Source organism: Lissotriton helveticus, chromosome 8, assembly GCF_964261635.1.
Source record: "Lissotriton helveticus chromosome 8, aLisHel1.1, whole genome shotgun sequence".
Lineage (NCBI taxonomy): Eukaryota > Metazoa > Chordata > Amphibia > Caudata > Salamandridae > Lissotriton > Lissotriton helveticus.
The window spans coordinates 1,127,481,954-1,127,503,260 of record NC_136069.1 but is presented as its reverse complement, the minus strand read 5'-3'; positions in this window follow the sequence as shown (position 1 = coordinate 1,127,503,260).

The following is a 21,307-nucleotide window of genomic DNA, read 5'->3' as shown; positions in this document are numbered from 1 at the left end:
TCACCTGCAACTGTTGAATTCTTCTCCTACTTGCTTTAGCGTATGCCCCTTTTTAAAAGCTGCTATTAGAGCTAGGAGAACCATGGAGGGTTAATGTCTTTCTCAGGGCTGGATTGGAGCCTTCTTCTTTCATTGTTGTTATATTCCTTTTATGTGGTTTTAATCTTTTACTGCCATGTAATTTTTTTCATTTCTGAGATATCATTACGATGACTGGTATACTTAGTGTCTGTACCAACATTATATGTGCCTATCTCCAGTGGGTATTGCTATCTGCTGATTGAGGCTTTGTTGTCTTTTATAATTGTATCTGACATTCCAACTGTGGAATCTTTTTAATAATGATGGATTATTAATTTATTATGTCATTTTCTTGTCTTTTATGGCCCGATCTGCCGAATAAAGATCTTTTCAATTGAATTGAATATGGCTGAGTCTCAGACAGGACAGACGCTTTTTTAACATATGATGCGGCCACCACTTGAAGGACCAGTGTGCTCTTCAGCTTGGCAATATTGGTTAGCATTGACAGTGATTTTGTTAGTCTTTTCAAGATCGTTTTAACTACTGTGTGCAAGAGCAGATATGTGTTCAGTTCAGACTGGTCTATTTGGAGGGTAATTAATGATTTACTTATATAGTTGGTCCAAAATTGAAGATAACATAACGTGTATTTGTAAAGTACACGTTCACCCGTGGGAATCTTGGCGCTGAACAACAGATGTTTGTTGTTACCCAACAGTACTCATTTTACCGACCTCAGAAAGATGAAAGGCTGAGTGGTCCCGCCGGGATTTGAACCGTTGGCCATGAGATTAAACACAGGCCCCTGTGGAAGATATCCAGAGTCGGAAGATATCCAGAGAGCTGATTTCAGTGCGTTGGGCGGGCCTTGATGATCCAATAGTAGCGTTTTAGTTGCATGATCTATTACACACAGCTTTTAAAAAACTAATTACAAACAAAATAAGGTCCAAAAGTGGAAATCACACATCAGGATGGATTTATAACTTTCATTCAACGGTGACTACTGAAATCAAATCAATGTGAATATCAAGAAGTTGATACCATGGCCCTTACCTGTGTGCAGTGGCACAAGAATGGTTTAAAATAAATCTGCTTCCACATTTCCATTCCTATACAGCAAAGAGAATATTCGCAACATTGTTTTACAACAGAGCAAGATTACACAAATGTTGAAATTGTGCTGAAATAGTGAAAAACGGCTTTTAAAACCTCTTTTGTAGACCTGGGCGGAGTTTGTGGAGTTCCGCTACGTGGAACTCAGCGAAGTGACTAAAAAACTGCAGCGGAGTGTGTTTGGTCATGCTGTTCGCGCTGATTTTCAACACAGGGTGTTTGGCCCATGCTGTAAAATCAGCGCGAATAACTCCATCAGCAGCTCAAGAGGGCACTGCGTCTTTTCTTGCTGCTGAAGTATATTTTTTACCCGAGAGGCAGCTTTCTCTACGTGAATGGATGTTGCTCAACGCAAGCGGTCGCAGCCATCTGCGACAGCTCGTGTTGAGAAATCTAACCGCTCGCTTTGAGAAATCTGACGAGAGGTGGATTTTCGGCGCTTGCCAACTTGACATTGGTGAGCGAGGAAATAACTCCGCTCTGCTATGCAGAGAGGGTTATTTTTGGAACTGCGTGTGCTCCATAGAGTGCGAAAAACTCCACAAACTTCACAAACGGAGCGGAGTTCACTGCCCACCCCAACTTTTCTGCTGCTTATCTAAGACGATGAAATGTAGTAAATGGATTTAGATGCAGGTAGTATAACATTTATAAACCACGACAAAAATAGTGAATGCAGAATTGTCAGGAAGCTGGAAGAAACATGACATATCTTTTAAGTGTAAATCATTTCACTTGTGCAACATACTTTTAACATAAATAGCATGATTTGCGAGGAACGTTTTTAAAAAGCAGCATATGTTTTTGCTTCTTTTGCAAAAAGGAACGCGTAAAAATAAATTTCCTTCAAACTTACTGTCACTTTTTACATTTAAATATCAAAGTCGCTAATTGTTCAAATCCTTTTATGTAAATTAGGTAAGCAAAAACAACAAATGAACAAATAAAAGCGATAATTATCGCTATTGCTTGGTTAGAGACAAAATGTTACCGCTAAGCTGCGGTGATTTTTACCGCAGATAAACCTTGGTATTACCAAGGTTTATCGCAAATGCGATAAAAAACGGCCGCAATGCATGAATATCGCTGAAAAGTCAGCGATATTCATGCATTACTGAGCTAATGCTCTTAGCCATGTTATCCACCTCCCACTGGATAACATGGCTAAGAACTGCTCAGGGCAGGTGTTAGCTTTTGGAGATATTCGCGCTTAGCGCGAATATCTCCAAAAGTTGGTAATAGGAGATAGCGATGTTAGCGACTGTTTCCAGTCGCTAACATCTTGGCACGCCCACTTTGCATGTCATTAGTGATAAATATCACTGACATGCAAAGTGGGGCCCAAGATGGTCGCTATCTCCTACTAGCTGTTGCTAACTGGTGTTAGCGACAGCTAGGTAATAGGGAGATAATTTTATCTCCGCTTTCTTGGATTTTAAAGCCAAAAAACCGGAGATAAACCCCCTTGATAATATGCCCCAAAGTGCGTTCCATGTTTCCCAAATACCGCAATCTCTGTTATTTAATTGTAGCAAACAGTGTTTAGCCTATGTCTCAATATTCAAGTGGAAATAAGTTCCAAAAGTGAACGTGTTCCATTTCTTCACCAATGGCACACATACATAATTTGGTCCTAGGTTTGCCCATGTCTATGAAGAAAGCATACTTACCTATATTGATATCATAATAATGCATTAGTATAATTTAAGACTTGATTTACATAAAAATTATTTTTAACAAAACACATAATCAGGTAAATAGTTTTGGGTACGTGCTTTTTATAAACGCAAGTCATAAAAAGACGAAAAAACTATTGCTTGTATTTTGATTTGTCAGTTGTAATTTGCACTGTTATGTTATGTTAAATGCTACTTATATAGCACCTAATATTACCATTGGTCTCTTAGCGCTTATGTTATCACAATATTATATCAGGCCATATTTTTCCATTGTTATCTCGGTATTTCGTTAAAATCTCTACATCTACATCATACGCCTAAAACATTTGGCTAGTTTTTTTTATCACTGAGACAACAATATTTAGGTGGTATGACCCATGTTTTAACAAATGAAAGAAATGAAGCACACAGGATAGGCAAATTATTCACTTAAAACTGCAGGATACCGACATTATTTTATTTCGAATAAGTAACAAATGTTTTATTTTCCTGGGGTAATCAATTTAGCTAAAGTGGGCTTGAAAACAATTCAAGAAAATAATGCTATATAAAAGAGAGGCTTGCACAGTATTTTACTGAAGTGAATCCATAAGACTGTTTTACTTGTTAAGCAGAGTAAAACATCGTCAATTAGCTAGATAACCTTTTCAATTACTAGGTGCAATATCACATGCTACTTTCACTTGTAAGGTGGCTTGTTAACATCCAACAAATAGAGGAAGCAGGCCTACTGTGTAATAGCAAACTTGTTTGTGAAATCAAACATATAGAAACCACAGGGTACATCATTTTGAGAGCTGTGTCTACACGAGCTGTAATTTACATTAAATTGCCATGTTTTCGTTAAATGGCACCTCCGCTTCCATGCAACTCTTTGAATAGTTGTTTATTTGATTATTATTTAATTCTATGGTTATGGCTGGTTTTCAGTTAAACAGGGTACCACTGACAAATTTAATTAAAGCAAAATAGAGAACCTAATGGTCCATGCTAATGATTCATTTCATACATAATATTTTATCATTTTCTGTGCAGGCACTTAATGTGTGCTCAGTTTATATTAATACAGAGCTACATTTCACCCACATGAAGAGTGATAATTAAACATGCAGGGTAATCATAAGTGTTTATGTTTGTATTAAAATTGATTAACAATTGGCGTTCCTTACATTTCGTTAATCTCGCATGATTTATGCCAGTGCATCTCAAGCATGCAGTAGATTAGATAAATTATTTTCTGTACATAGCGACCAGAGAGTAATACCAAACCTAAAGAAAATCGAGCCCCATCTTCTCTACTTTCCAGACGGCCTTTAATTACCCAAAATTATTTTAGTAGCAGAAGTTATGCCAGGTGCCTCTGGTCACTCTCGATGACATCCCCAAATGTGACAAAGAATTAATCTGATCAAGAGCTTTTGTATGTTTTAAAAACATGATCTAATGAACAATCAAGGATGGAGACTGTTAACAAAAACATTGCTGAATGTAAATGAAAACAAGCAATAACAGCTAAAAAGCTACTAATAAACAGACAGTGACGTCAAAACAAGAGGGAGGGAGCATGAGAGCCAGTTGGGTTCCTACCTCAGCTACATTCCTTCTCGCTCTTGTTCACAGGCAGAGGAGAGGAAGAGGATAGATACTGAGGGGAGGTGGAGGAAACCAACAGTAAGGAAACTAGTCTGTGTGAAATGGAAATATAAGCAACCAATGTACATAACTCGAGTGAAAAACAAAGACATGAAATATTATTTCACGTTTCACAACCTCTCTCTCTCTCTCTCTCTCTATATATATATATATATATATATATATATATATATTTCACAGCACACGTTCTCCAGTCTCTCAAGAACGACGTCCAGGCCAGCTTAGTTTTCAAAAAAACGGTGTTTATTTCACAGCCCACTCAACGTTTCGGGAACCACTTCCCTTGCTCACGAGTGATCGTGTCTGTTTACACCCAGTGTTTTAAGGTTTGTCATGTGATCAGAAACAAAATAAACATAGTAAACAGACTCCCATTTCATTAGTTCTCTGGAGCTGAGAAGACAGACTTCTATGCTTAGTCAGTGGAACGTGGCACATTTTAGAGATTCTCATTTAAATAAATGAAATGTATTTATGCGTCCTTCAGTTGTGACAATAGAAATTAATTTAAATTAAATAAATACATTGATTCGGCGGTATATTTTGGCCACAACAATGATGCTCATGATTTGACGTTATTTGGCCTCTGTTTCCCGTCGACCGGTGACTGCATGAAATACTATTATGTCACCGGTCGACGGGAAACAGAGGCCAAATAACGTCAAATCATGAGCATCATTGTTGTGGCCAAAATATACCGCCGAATCAATGTATTTATTTAATTTAAATTAATTTCTATGTCACAACTGAAGGACGCATAAATACATTTCATTTATTTAAATGAGAATCTCTAAAATGTGCCACGTTCCACTGACTAAGCATAGAAGTCTGTCTTCTCAGCTCCAGAGAACTAATGAAATGGGAGTCTGTTTACTATGTTTATTTTGTTTCTGATCACATGACAAACCTTAAAACACTGGGTGTAAACAGACACGATCACTCGTGAGCAAGGGAAGTGGTTCCCGAAACATTGAGTGGGCTGTGAAATAAACACCGTTTTTTTGAAAACTAAGCTGGCCTGGACGTCGTTCTTGAGAGACTGGAGAACGTGTGCTGTGAAATCGTAGGGAGTGGCGCTCCCGTCCTGGCCCGCCGCTGCAAGCGGCCACTTATGCTTCGCGCCAAACGGAGGAGTTGGATATATATATATATATATATATATATATATATATATATATATATATATATATATATATATATATATTATTTTTTTAAAGCATTAAAGTCCACTGTATTTGTCAGTAGCCTAAACATGGAAAAAATCAGCGGCAGCTGTGCCATGAGCTCCCGCAGACGTGTGGCTGAGTGGCTTAATTTCATCCATGAAAATATCCGTTCTTCTTACCTTTTGTTTTAAGTGCAACAGCAACTAACAGCATAACTGTCGGCAGAGCACAAGTAGAAAACTGCATAATCAAAGTATAATGTGCAAGGTTGTGTAAGAGGTATGAAGGACCATGGAAGGCCTTTAAGACCATAAGATGCAATGCACACAGATTTTTTTTGTTTGTGTGTCTGATGAACTTGAAAATACTTTGCAAATTAAGATTGAGGACATTGTCCAGTGGAAAGTATGACTGAGGAGACCTTTATGATTTTCTAGTTTACTTATGATCAAGGTGATAATGATGGATTTGGCTGTCTGAAGTAGTAACAGAGGTTGGCCCATTCTGCTGCAGCAGCTGGTACTGAAGAGGGATGGTGGGTGGGGTAGGGGAGCTATGTGGGAGGAGATAAAAGGGGAAAGAATCCACTTACCTCCTCTGTAGGCCGCCATCTCTCCATCTCGACTCCAGCATTTTCTCTCCTCCAGAAGCAGGAAGCACTTAGGTTGCCCTATGCTACTCACAACGCAGCTGTCACCATAACAACAGCCTTCTAATTGGTCTGAGTGCTTTGGTTCTGCGCTCCGACAGGCAGTATGAACTTAGGCATGTTCTCCACACAGGCTGTGCATTACAGCTTGGTGGAGAACATGCTAATTGCGCATGACTGTTTGGCCCTCCCAGGACAGCTGGTCAAACTGACATGTGCCCTTAAGTGCATGAACAACTTTCCCCATACTGGCTGTGTGCCCTTCTGATGTCTGCAAAGGGCTAAGGCCCACATTAGTTACAAAGGTTGCCAAGCCATGCACCCCTAGGAGGATGTAGCATTGTACTTCTGCTAGAAAGGTATGTTCTTAATAATTTGTGATTCAGAACCAGTTGAAGGCAAACATATTAATTAAGAAATGAGCACTGAGAATGGTCATTAAAAAGGAAAGAGTAGATTTCGCTCCTGGGATCTTATAGGGATCTCCCAACTTGGTGATGTGTGGGCCGACGGCCACATGTGCTTCTTCCAGGACCTTCAACCGAGGTACTCCCTACACCCTTCGCAATTTTACAAGTACTTGCAGCTGCATCATGCCCTCCAATCGCATATATCAGACAACAAGCAGTCCCAGAATACAACCCTCCCAAAGCACGGATCATGATAGGCAATTTGGGGAAGGGGGCATCTCCCGCAATTACCGTACACTAATCAATAACACCCCAACCACACTAGACCGGCTAAGAAACCAGTGAGAGTAGTGGGTGGGCCCTCTGGAGGAAGAGGACTGGAGGGATGCGCTCATGGCGCCTAAACTGATCACTATATCGGCTAGACTCCGCCTGATTCAACTGTTCTACCTGCATGCCAACAATTTAACCCCTGCACGCCTTCATAGGGCTGGCCTTTACCAAAAAGCCTCTTGTACCAGCTGCGGCCAAGAACAAGCGGATTTCTTCCAAATGGTCAGGGCATGTCCTCAACTGACACAATTTTGGGGGGCATTGAGAAGGAACTAACGGAGCTACCAATGACCCACGTCACACGCTCCTGGGGAATACAGATGAGCTAGATTGGTCCGGAAACGAGAGAAACTGCTTTTTTAACACAGCTATGGTTGTAGCCAAGCGGGACATAGCTGACAACTGGAAGCGTCCAGCTCCATTTAGCCTCAAGGAATGGTGGGGGGGGGTGGACTGGTGCGCCGCACAAGAAAAACCTATGTAGAAAGCACAGGCTGTCCGAAGAAATACCACAAGGTGTGGGACAAATGGCCGGGTAATAGGGCTTAACTTTGCATCACCTGCTAAATGTTTGTATCAAGTTTGATTTCATTGGGTCTGGTGGTGCAAGTTCACCATCCAACTGTTTGGGAATTGTCATTTCTGCTGTGATGTACTGACTGCTGGTCTTTGTTCGTGTGTCAAAATCAATAAAATTGTATATAAAAAAAAAGGAGAGAGTAGTTGACCGAGGAATCTGAACAAAAAGGACTCAGGGACGTATTTATGAGAGGCCTGCACCTCTGTTGTGTCACTAATTTTGAGGCAACGTTGGCATAGGCAGTACTCCATATTTACAAATTGACGAATTTGGCTAAATGCATCAGTTTTGACAGACCTACCTTGGAATTTACAAGCTCCAGAACCGGCTGTGTCGTGCAGGGAGTAATATATTCAAGGTAGGCGTTTCCTTCTAAAATCCAGCGTAAAACTGATGTAGTGACATTTGTGGTATTGACAACGTGTGATGCATCGTCAGCAAGCGGCACGCGGAGCCTGAAATGCATCAAAATTCCTGTGCATTGGCAACCCAGGCGTTGAAAATGACGCATTGGTTGTCGTACATTAAGACAAAGCTCAACTCGTCGTAAGACTCACGCATTCACTTGTAAACATTATAATCAGTTGTTCTCTTTTAATGGTGCCGGTTGGTAAATCCTCCTGAGTCTGAGGTGTAGTAAATCAACAGTAAATGCAAGGAATGTGGAGCGTCCCCAATCGGCACTCAAAATCCAAATTCAAAATAATTTGTCCAAAATGTGTTCAAAGTAATTGCAGGCATTTTCTTTTTTTTCTTTCCATGATTAAATACTTTTTCACTTTACGGAGCCCATAATCTTTTTTATTGATTTGATGCAAACTCATATACCCATAACATGAATATGCCTCATGCATTTCAGGCTGCGCCCTTCGTCAGGGGTATCAATCCTACCAAAATAGAAGAAACTTGAACTCAGTTTAATCCTGTCCAATGTTTACATTTTCATAAATCAACCATGATGTTGTTGGTGATAGAAGACGACAGTTTATTTTTCCCCAATAGGTTCTGCATGCTTGTGAGAGTAGAGAACATTTGTAAAAAGAAAATTGAATAATGCGACAAGAAAACACAAGCAGTGTAGTGTGCATGCCCGAGAAAATGAACAAAATTACACTAAAAGAAAAATACCGAGGTGTATTGGTGAATCTGTCATATGCCAAACCTGTGTCTAAGGAACCATAGTAAATGTTTATGGAACTACGTCTTCGATGGTAACTGGTAATTGAAGATTACTAAGCTTGTGTTTGGTGAATCCCGTCACTTGAGAATATACAATTATCTTCCATGCATATATTGTGAATTGGCTTAGAAAAATGAACTGAGTGGGGTTCACTATAAGCCTGGTTTCCATCATTAGAATGTGATAGTGTGAAACACAAAAATGTGGAAATGTAACTTACTTAAACGTGACGTACTAGTCTCAAACAGGTATAGACTTGTTCATGCGATTTAAAGGTCCGAGGGTATCACCTTGAAAAATAAAGTGAAATGAGTTTACTGGATGTTCGTGATAAAAAAACGATTTTCTTAGCACGAGATCATGCTATAACTTTAAACTTACCCGTTGAAATGCGGTGTGACTCGTATGCCCACATGCATCAAGGTAAATTGCATTCGCAAACGGTGCGAATCGCAAAAATCGGCCGTTTGCGAATGCAATTTCCTTTTTTGGGATGCATTATTGTTTTTCATTTTTTCGCAATTTAAGGAATCGCAATTATGTTGCGATTTCTTAAATTGCGATTGCATTTAAGAAATCGCAATTTTTGATTTCTTAAATGCAATGCATTAACATTTTTTTTTGCGAATTCGCAAATAGGAAGAGGTAAATTACCATGAAGTTGAACTTCATGGTAATTTGTGAAAACTTTCAAAAATGCACAAAAGTGCATTTTTGAAAGTTTTATTTTACACACACACATGCCCTTGGGGCATGTGTGTGTGAAAAATGTTCTTAAAGTTTAATTTCAGGGGTGCAGGGGGGTCCTTTGCCCCCCCTACACCCATGAAATAGCATACTCATTTTGCGATTCCTTAATTGCGAATCGCAAAATGAGAATGGCTTCCCATTCATTCCTATGGGCCTCTAGGCCATAGGAATCAATGGGAAGGGATTCCTTAATTGCGATTCGCAAATTTTGAATCGCAATTAAGGAAAATTAAGAAATCGCAAACAAAATTGCAATTTCTTAATGCATAGCATTTTGCGATTTCTTAATTGCGATTCCTTAATTTTCGCAATTAAGAAATCGCAAAATGTAACAATGATGCATGTGGCCGGTAGAGTGATTCCTGCCGTGCAAAGATGTGCATTCTCCGATAATTGGAGCACCAGATTTGAACCCTATCCTCACCTGGAAGTGGAAGACAAGGTGCAATACGTTGGTGTACGCGAATCGAACTACAAGGATAAAAAGAATAAAAATGATTGTGGCAGAAATGTTAATCGGTGTAACAGTGACCAAAAAGGGAAAAGAGAAAGATTTAGGTTATGCCTGTGAATTGACTGTGATTTCAGAAGGTTGCTCTGACTATCCAGATGGGTTGAGCTCCCACCGATGTTAAAAAAAAGTTTGCAATGCCAAAGTAACAAATTCTTTAGATGTAGAGTTTGACTGCCTGAGTGTGATAAAGTTCTGCTTATTAAAAAAATCTAATAGAATATGTTAACCAATTCACCCTTAAGCTATGCCAGTCAGAACAATAAATGAATCTCACAAGGGCCTAATACAATGGATCTACTTTTTCCTGATTATCTGGTGGGTAAAAAAGATATAGTAATTTCAAACGTTCATGGAGGTGATCACTGTGAACAGCTGTATATGAAAAAAATAATAATAACATATATAACAACATCGGGTTATATGCGTGTGAAAGACAATCTAGATACAGGAAGTTAAAACATTGTGTTGTAAGTGTCCAAAAAAACATGTGCATTATTTCTTGTTAAAAACAAATTAAGACAATTCATGGAAACCAGTTTAGCAAGCTATTCTACACCATGGAGGTGCTATTATTGCAGCTGGGAGTTGCGGGGAGACCTCCACCACTACCCCCACCACATAGTCAAGGCAGCAGAAGACCGCAGAGAGGATGAGGTCATCACATACTCCTGACTCAGGAGGCAGTACATAATAGAACTGCTGAATCAGATAGTGCCAAGGATCCAGCCACCAACAGCCAGGCCCACCAACATCCCACCACAAGTCAAACTGATGTCTGTCCTCCACATACTAGCAACTGGTTCATTCCAGATCACAACAGCCAGAGTGGCAGGAATATTGCAGACATCTTTTTTGGCCTTCCTACCATCTGTCCTGGATGCCATCATCCACTTCACACCCCACTATCTCTTCTTCTCCAAGACACAACAACAGCAGCTGGACACCATGCAAGGTTTCTATGCCATTGCCATATTTCCACATGTGCTGATGGATTGCACACATGGGTAACTGGTTTCCCCTGCAGCAACATCTATACCGTAACCTGAAACACACATAATCTATCAATGCCCATGCCATCATGGACCATCAGGGATGTTCGCAAATGTGCTGGCAAAGAACCCAGGGAGTGCGCATGATACCTACATCTTCAGGTACTGCAACATCAATGACCGCTTCCAGACTGGCCAATATGGGAATGGACTACTTGTTTGTAAGTACATTACAGACCTACTAACAGTAACAAATGTATGACATAATAGCCATCTCTGTGTCTATTGAAGAAGATAGGGCCATGTGTCTGAGGGCTGGGCCTCATACATGCACTATGCATCAAGGTACACATGTAATGCAAACCCCCAATTCACACATATTAAGACATGTAGAGCCACGTTCTGTGCCCTTGAATGATGTAAAGGTGCAGTGCAATTTTCACTTGCCAAAATGCAGTGTAGCATCACTGTGTGCAAGGGAGGGGTTCAATGAGCATTATGTCTCCAAGCAACTCCTATGGTTCATGAGGCATGGCATGTATCACATGCCAGGCAACGTTTGGAATGTGACAAACCAAGTGGTTTCCTCAGATGATGTATAACAAGGAAACTGAACTGAAGTCAGCCAAGTCACTCCCACTTCCTATATGTGCAGCAGTTTGTGACAAACATACATAGACAATCATGGCTCCTAGGGTACATCATGTGCAGAAAGATGCCCTCTCCTGCACAAAGACAATCCAACATGCAATGCAGGCACCTGAGTGCCATGGTACAAATGTGTCTGCGTATGTGCTAGGCAGCACATTGTGTGCCAGCGTAGGGTTATATGTCAGGAATATCCTGTATGGCCTAAATACTGTGCACTACTGCCCTTTCTCTGAGATACAGTGCAGTGCAAACAGGTGACTTGCAACACTGCACATTGCTACTTTCCCATAAATGTAGGTCCTTGTGTCATATGCACATAGTGGCAACAATGCACTGCAATGTGGAGACAATGGTGTCCCACATTGACATGTACATGTACTAATCTCTCAATGGTAGTAGAGGCAGAACATCAGTGAGTAGCAATGTGTCATTCCACTATGGAATGGAACCACATCAAATGCACCTGGTAACTAATCCTGAATGACAGACAAGGCAATTATGAGTACAAAGTCAACATGAGTACAAAGGCAACAATAGATAAAAATATGAGATGAGTGTTTCTTAAATGGCGTACTTACTCCTGTTATCAGTCAAGGTCACACAAGGTCAGTGGTGTTACACCAAGTACTGTGGAAATGAGCAAGTGTGCCACACTTGACAGTAAACTTGTATGTTGGCTAAAGTGCCAGGAGCAACACAGGAATAGGTATGCGGAAAGGTCATGTGTGGCCTGCCATGTCAGTGTAGGCCCTAGACATGTATAAATGTAAATACTGGATAATATTGTGAAGCCAACAGTACAAAACACACATATATCTTACCAATACTGAAAGTCTACTTATACACATACACACATTGACTGTTGTAACCAATGTGATGACTCACTTTTTCTGTGGAGTAAGTAGGCCAAATGTAAAGCACATTTATCCAGCAATGTGAGACTCACAAAGTCAAACACAATGCTTCTAAATATATCATACATCAGTCACCACCTTTGATTAAATTCCAACCTGGTGCAAGACACTATGGTGTTCTCAGGTCACCAACCTAAACATACATGTGCCACAGCAATGATGAAAAATCAAGGCATAGAACTACACAGACCATTGCCAAATACACATCATAGTAAGCTACTGCATGTCTATGACCGTCCGGATGTAGAAGTGTACAATAAATCAATCCTCATTCATGATTTGCTATTAAACAAAGAACTGGAACAGACATGTATAAACCTATGGCCAACTGTATATTCTGAAATATTATACGAAATGTGTATGAGTCATTCAGTACACATGGCATACCTTGACAGGAATGTAGCAGTAAAAAAGATCAAAAGCATTGACAGTTGCAATTTCAGCTGAACAAGTATATGGTCTCCAGCCATGGGTTATAACCCCTGAGGCGCATCCCCATACTGAACCAGAATGATAGTACACCAGGCCTTGGGAAGACCCACAACATCGTTGAGAGAACCTTTGGTTTGCTGAAGTCCCGGTACAGATGCCTGGACATGCCAGCATGGAGATTGCTATATGCGCCCCCTATTGTCTGTAAGATCATCCTAGAATGTGCCATTCTGCACAACATCTGTGTACGGACAAATGTCCCATGGGATGTAGTCCATGATGACCAGGACCCAATGGAGGATGAGGATGCAGGAGAGATCCAGAATACAGTGGCTGGTAATCAGTAATGCACCTACATCGCCTGCAGAATGTCTTCACTTAAAGTACATGTACAATGATGGACAAAATGTCCAAACATAATAGGAGATTCCAAAATGGTAATAAATGTTTGAAGTCATTTATGTCACAGACCCAGTAAATGTCAACTCACCCACATCTCATCAAATAGAAGTAGGCCTCAAATTATATTCATCTTGTCATCAGACCCATTCAGCAACATGGTGCCATGCGACTCACCTATCAATTGCACATATACAGAAATGCAATGTGAAACAGGGTACTTTATTAAAGGTACAGGCCAGGCATGACATATTTGCAAACCAAAATTGATGATTATACTCCCCTTGCACTTGGTCAATGCAGAGCTGCTCAGCTAACATTCTTGATGTGTTGTGCAGCTGCAAAGTGTACAACAGATGGCACTCATTGAATTTAGGAACACAAATCACCAATGACCATACCTGAGGATAACCTCCAATTTTAGTGTGTATTAACAATGTGTCAACATGCAGAATGACAGTATTTTGCAGTAAGTAAAGTTGAAGCATTTTCAACCTGACATAATGATTAGCCATGTTTCATTGACAAATGCCTTGTGTCATGCAAATGTGTACAACCTGACACTTGTCAATAACGCACACATGCATGTCTGGCATACCAGAAAACACAGCACTTGTGAAGTATTCCTTGCCTACATTGTCAGATCCACCACATCATGCTACAGTAGGTAAAGGAGAAATTTGGCATGCAGTGCTCTGCAATGCATTGACAAACTAAGGCCTATAAAAAGACAATATGATCAGATGGCATTGTACAGTGAGTAAATAGACAAAGCAGTATCACATTGGATTGGACATCACAACACATTAAGAATACTGAGCAGTCAAGCGGTCAAGAGTGTGATTTCTAATGGTTTTCAAAGCTGGAAAATATGTATGTGCCTGCACACTAACTCATTGCACATGATCAGATGGAGTGTTTGTAATGGCAATTTCCTTTTGCATGGCAACTTTTGTGTACCTCTGATCTGAGGGTACAAGTGCATAGATGAGTGGAACACAACACTTGTACCCACTCAAAGGTTAAATGTACGTTAAGTGTGTGCCACAATGTATGCCTGTGTTAAGAAATGCATTATCCTTGGACCAGGAGGCACACATAAAGGCCTGCCCTCCGAGTAAATGTACTGTTACTAACATTGACAGGGGTAAGACAGATCAAATGTGAATGGCAGTATCATGTTAAATGTACATCACAGGTTAAATGGACTATTTAACCATGTTTCACTGCAGTTATGACCAATGTCGCACATACCTACTCAAAAAGTCTGTTGCTGGGCGATACACTCACCCCAGAACCACATAATACTACCCGGCAATGTGGTGTATGGTAACACCATGTGCAGAACACGTGTGCCTGAGCAAGACATACACAACAGAAAGTCAACAATATGTATCAGTGTGCACATCCAGAGACAGTGTGTGCTGCTACAATGTGTTCAGCTGCAGACCCTCTGTCACAGTCCAAAGTGAGTGTAGTGCCAAAAACTGTGCGATGACTGAGTATGTGTCCTGCACTTCATGCTGTTGATTTACGTCAAACACGTGTGCATCATAGTTGAGTTCCACCAACATCCTGTGACAGTAAACAGAGGGGCATAGAATGTGTATAGTCACAAAGTGCAGCACTGATCGACTCCCCATGGCTGTGTTTGAAAGGGCACTGCAAGTAATCTGCTATCCATGACAAGACAATCATACCATATCCTGTCCTACTGTGGTTTTGGCTGGCCAGGGCCTAAGCAGGCACACTTGCACCAAGGAGCAGGGAAGCAAACATCACATGTAGGATTGTATGTGTGCACGAAGGGGCATCTTCTTACCAATAGTGATGTACTCATCCTCGGTCCTCAGAGCCAGCACTGTTCCGTCCGGGTTCTCCTGCCACCAACTCTCCTGGAATGACTGATGCCACCTGCTCCTCCAAGGACGTCAGCTACTCTTGATCCTCATGTCCTCCTCCTCTGGTTCGTATGGCTGCCATCAGGTTGTTGGCCAGTTTCTCCTTGGTCCTACACTTAGAATCGTGCAGTGCTTCTTGCACTTTTGCAGTGTACATTTAGGTTGCCTGACACTGGTAATCTTGTCCACTATGGTCTGCCAGAGGGTTTTTTTATATCTTGCATAAGTATGTCGTGGAACGTTTTCATAAATGAGGGCCTCAGAGTTTACTAAGTTGAGAGGTGAACTAGAAGGAGCAGATAGGGATATTCACTGATTTAAAAATGTGGATATGTTCCAATGGAGTATTTGGAGGAATGAATATGATGGAGGTGCCATGTGGAGAAGGAGGAGAGTATGGGAGGATGAATGAGCATGAGGTCTGATCTGAGTCACCTCACTCTGAGTATATGGTTGAAATAGAGTAGGTAGAAGGGAATATCGACTGTTGTCATTGTGAAAGAGAGTTACACATTAACCCGTTGACCGCAGCGCGAATTCCGCTGTGGTGTGGGTGATTTATGGAGTGGGTGTGTTTTGGAAGGCCCCCGGCCGTCCTCCGCACACACCCACTGTGATGTTGGACGGCCGTGGCCGTCTGACCCACCAAATGGGTTAATATTGGGGGTATAAGCACTAAAGTTAAATCTTGGCAATGTCTGCAGCTGATGAGTCCAGAGATGTAGGCCAAGAATAGTTATTTTAACCTGGCTGGTTAACACCTTCAATGGGAGGCGGCACCAATTCCATTCTGGGCCACACTCCTTGATACATTTTGAAATAGCACTAACTTTAATGCTGAAATGGCACTACACCACAATAAGACGTGTTGAGATTTCCACATTTCGCATGTAAGTTCGTGCCTCTTCTAGTAAGTAGATGTGAATTGGTACTATAGGACAACCAATATTCAGCCGTTTAGTGATAGTTGGTATCCCATGATAATAAATGTTATGGTTATCAACCATGAAAATATTGTTGTTCACTTTAGATATGCTAATAAGTGTTGTTACATTCCCAGCCAAAAGCAGCATAGGCTTGGAATGTTTCTTTCACAAGTAACCATTAACCAGTACCTAAGGAGGTAAAATAGTGCTGCTCCAGCAATAATTCAACTGCTTAAGCCACCAGAAATCTCAAAATTATACTAGAGAATGAGGGGCATATTTATCAAGTATAGTGTGGTCAACCCCCTCCCCCACACCACAATTAGCTCCAGTGCTGATGCTTATGACCCTGGAAGTGCACTGTAGCCTGCTGCCCTGGCCCCAGTACAAGGGATCTCTCCCTAAAACTGATATTGGTAACCACAATTGGCAAGGTATTATCCCCTTTATAAGTCCCTTGTATATGATACCAGTGGTACCCAGGGCATGGGTGTTAAAGGGGTCACTGGGGACTGAAGCACTGTTTATGCCACCCGGAATGACCCATTGCAGACTGCTGGAGCAGTGCAAACTGCTCGAATTTGACTTTATCCTCACATTGTCAATGCACCATTTGTAATACATGCCAGTCACCCCTATGGACTCCATCAACTTTGAAGCAGCTGCTGTTTTCCATCTGAACCTCTGGACATCAAATTAACTTTCTGCTGAGTTTACAGCAGCCAAGGCTTTTTGTTCTCCAGTCAGGCAACAATCCCCTTTACTTGATGGTGCACCTTGAGATAACTCCACAAAACCTTCATAGGATGTCAGCAGTGGCTTTGTTGTCAACTTTTTGCACCCAGTTCCCCACCAGCAAATCCATCTCTCCTGCAGCTCCCGCTTCAGCACCAAGGACATCCAGGACAACTCTGCACCTGGGCTTCTCAAGCCAAGTACAATCGAACTGACTTTTGAGACTTTGCCCTGAGACCTGCATCTCCTTTACCCTCCATGGCTTCTATGCAACTCGACCTGGAAGTGATTGATTGCCACTTGTGCTTTTCACCATTAACTGCAATAATAATGTTTTGCAGTACTATTTTGCACTGATTTAGTATTGCTTCTAAAATCCATAACTCTGGTTATACTTATTCGATTTTCTTTGTTTTGGAGTCAAAATTTATATAAAAATCTGCTGTATTTTTATAAATTGGCATTACATTTCTTTTGAGCCATGTCAATTACTTATCATCCATGTTGGTACTCTGAAATGATGAATACATGTTTCTGTAGTAAATACTGAATGTTCTTTTCCATTCTACCAGAAATGGGCTAAGGATTTATTATTGTGAATCCAAGGGTCATCTTTGCGGTACTGTGAGTGTATTGCATGGGGAAGCCAAATGAGCATCACCACATAATGCCTCACCTTACTACATTATGGGTTTGCGGCGCCCTTGCAGCACACAAGGGGATGCAAGGGTGACCCCATACCTAAATGAGATTTATCAAGCCATGTAAGCAGCTATGGTCCGTGCAGGTAATAGCAGTGGGGCGGTAGGGACGAGTAAGGGGGGATTTTGAGGGACGATGCAGAGGGAAAATTAAATAAATAATTAATTTTCCATTCGCATAGTTCCTCAAAATCACCCTTTATGCAGCCCCGCCACTGTTACCTGCAAGGACCGCGGCTGCACGTAAGGCCACTTTGCATGGCCCTGAGTGGCTTGATAAATCTAAAGTAATGCAAGGGAGCACAAATCGCTGCCTTGTGTTACTCTACAGCATGGATGCAGGTCATGGCTTTAGCGTGGGTGTTCCCAGACATCCACCCATGCATTCTGACACATTTCCAGATTTACCAAAAGTGATAGACCTGGTAATGCATCAGAACTGTACGCCTCCCCATCAGATGGGCAACGAGGAGAAAGATGTTTTTTTCTCTTGTCTTCGTTGTTTCCTCTTTCTTGGTGTGCTGCATTCTGTAGCACACTTAAAAAGAGGAAAATGCTTATGAGTACAAAAAACATCCTTCTTGCAATGCAGGCACCTTTGCAACATGACGCAAGCGTGCCTCAGTTCACACTAGGCAGCCAAAATTGTGCCATCACTAGGAAAGAACAGGAATGTGCTTTGTAATAGTAAGTACCGCACATTCCTACCCTTTCCCTTTCACGCAGTGCAGTAAAGCAAGGTGGTGTGCTGGGTTGTGTTGCATGAATGATTGGTAAATATGGGCTTGATCCTTAACTCTCTACTCTCAGATTTCGCTCTATGTGATACAGCCCCCAAAAGGTGATTTAGATCAAGCACCGTTTTAACTTGCGAACAAGGGCATGGAATAGCGCCTACCGAAAATATTTAGTAATCCATGCTAGGGGGAAGTACGTCGTTACAACGCATGCTTTTACAATGCATGCCTTTACGACGCAAGTTTTACAACGCAAGTCGTTACAACGACTTGCGTTGGGGGGCGCTGGGTAGTGAATAGTTTAATTTACTATTCCAACTCCAGTCCCCGTGGATAGTAGGGTAGTAAATTAAAACATTCCCTATCCTAGAGCGCCCCCCAGCGCAAGTCGTTGTAAAAGTTGCGTTATAATGGTTGCGTCGTAAAGGTACTTCGTTGCAAAAGTTGCGTTGTAAACGCTGTTCCCCATGCCAGGGATTTAATTTAGCCTTCCCAAAAACGTAGCACTATGGGATTTGCTGGCGCAGAGTTGAGCGACTGTTTTCATGTGCCTACAGTGCATAAAGAGAATTCATTTAATTCATACTTCTCGAAGTTAGTGCTGTATTTTCAGACATCACAGCTAAGAAAAAGAAAGCGCCAAACATTGCTGTTTTCCGAGCAGTACTGTCTCATAATATAAAACACTAACTCACAAATATCTTTAAATTAATTCGCATTACACACTGCAAGCGCATAAGCATTAAAACAAGCGCAGGGTTCTATGCTGGGTCAGTCAATCTCATCATGATATTGACCTCCGAGTTTTGTTTGGCTGCTCCTTCTCCCTTTTGATATTATTTCTTATGGCTGGGCAAAAAATGTGTCAATTACTTGAAATGCTGGCATTTTCCATGTTACTTTATGGCGTTGGCCAACGAAATGCACCTTTTGTCGGAGAAACTTGACAAACATCTTCAGTTGAAGGCGCCGGTATGCTATTACTTAGTCAATGAGGTGTTCAAAATTTTAATTTTCAATTGATAAAATATGATTAATCTTCTTAGCGTGCGTTTCAACCAGACGATCGATTATATGTAGACATTTGTTAATCTTTCTTCTACTAGTCGATGAACAATTGTCAGCCCTTTATATTCTGATTTCAGAAGAACGTTTTACAATACATTCTGTGCATAACATCTCTTGATGAGTCTGCCACAAAACAATTCCACGCAGTTTTGTTTGGAGGCATCCTAGCGCATATTGAAAACAGCAGCATTTATCGCCTAAGCAAAGCTCCACCACATATTTTGTAATATTTTTATCATGTGGCCCCAAGCTATTTATAATTGAATAGCAAGGCAAATGTCTTCTAGTCGCGCGCACATTTTTTTTATGTACATAATCATATTAATAGTAGCACACATATCTAGTCTGCAAGTTAATGTGTACCATAAAATAACATGTTGATGGCCTCCATTAGCTGTTAATTGTGACCCCAGATACACCGTTACTTAAACAAGCCTGGCAGTGTTCAAGACGTTTAGGAACAGTAAGAAACAGAGAGCAAAATTAGATCCACTTACTTGCACTGACTGAACTTCTTCAGTAATAGTACATTGTATTTTACATGCAGGCTAGAGAAGGGGACGTGAATGCCATCACACTGCTGAGCTGTTTCTGCTTCATAGTCCAAATTATTGTCATTAGCTATTGCTTTTAGTGAGGCCTTTGAGTAGGAGAGTTAATGTTCACTGGTGGGCTAATGCTTTTCACTTTGAGTGGTCTCCAGAGAAAATAGTAGTTTGGTAGAGTGCCTTATTCTCTCTGACTTACCATATGCGTTGAACTTGGCCCTTTCTGCCGGGTCATCCTCAAACCATTTTCCTTCCTCCTCCATCTTTTGCTGATCTAATTTTTGCTGTTCTTAGCTCTCTGTGCACTTTACCACTGCTAACCAGTGCTAAAGTGCTTGTGCTTGCTCCTCTAATCATGGTAGAATTGGCTTACACCCAGTTGGAATATTTAATTTACTTGTAAGTTCCTAGGAATGTGGAACTGCAAGTGACCAGGGCCTGTAAATAAAATGCTACTGGTAGACCTGTAGCACTGATTGTGTCACCCACTTAAGTAGCTCTTTAAAAATGTTTCAGACCTGCCACTGCAGCCAGTGTTCAGTTTTTAACCTGGCCCTTGGAAAATACACATTTTGCTTGGCCCAAACCCTCCTTTTTAATAAATACATATGTCATCCCTGGGCTGTTCGAGGTAGTCCTCGAACAGCCCAGAGGGCAGGTGCAATGTATTTAAAAAGCAGGACATGTACTTTTAAGTTTTACATGTCCTGGTAGTGAACAACTCCCAAATTTGTTTTTCACTACTGCAGGGCCTACCTCTCCCATATAATAACAATGGGTTATCTTATGACATTTAATAAGTGAAAACTTTCAATTGTAAGCAGGTAGACAGATCGAGTGTCATGTCTAAAGAATTGCAATTAAAGGCTCTGATAATGGCAAAGCCAGATTTTTAATTAAAATTCTGAAAAAGCCACTTTTAGAAAGTTTGCAGTTTCTTGTCTTAACCATTCGGTACCTGCAACCTGATCCTGGGTCACATGACTAGATGCAGCTGCAAGGTGGTCTTTCTGTATTTCTCCCAGACAGTGAGACAAAGGAAAAATATGTGTTGGCATGATGGGCCTCTCTGAGTTACCGAGAGTGAGGAGCTGTTACGTAACACACTTGCACATCACAAAGGCTCTTCCTGAGCACGCTCAAAAATGGTTTGTGACTAGCCTTTTGTGAACCCAGACAAGTTGTGGCTAGGCCCTGGAGGACACCACAGGGAGTGGAAATCTCTGGAAGCCTCCTCCTTTTCAAGGTGGGT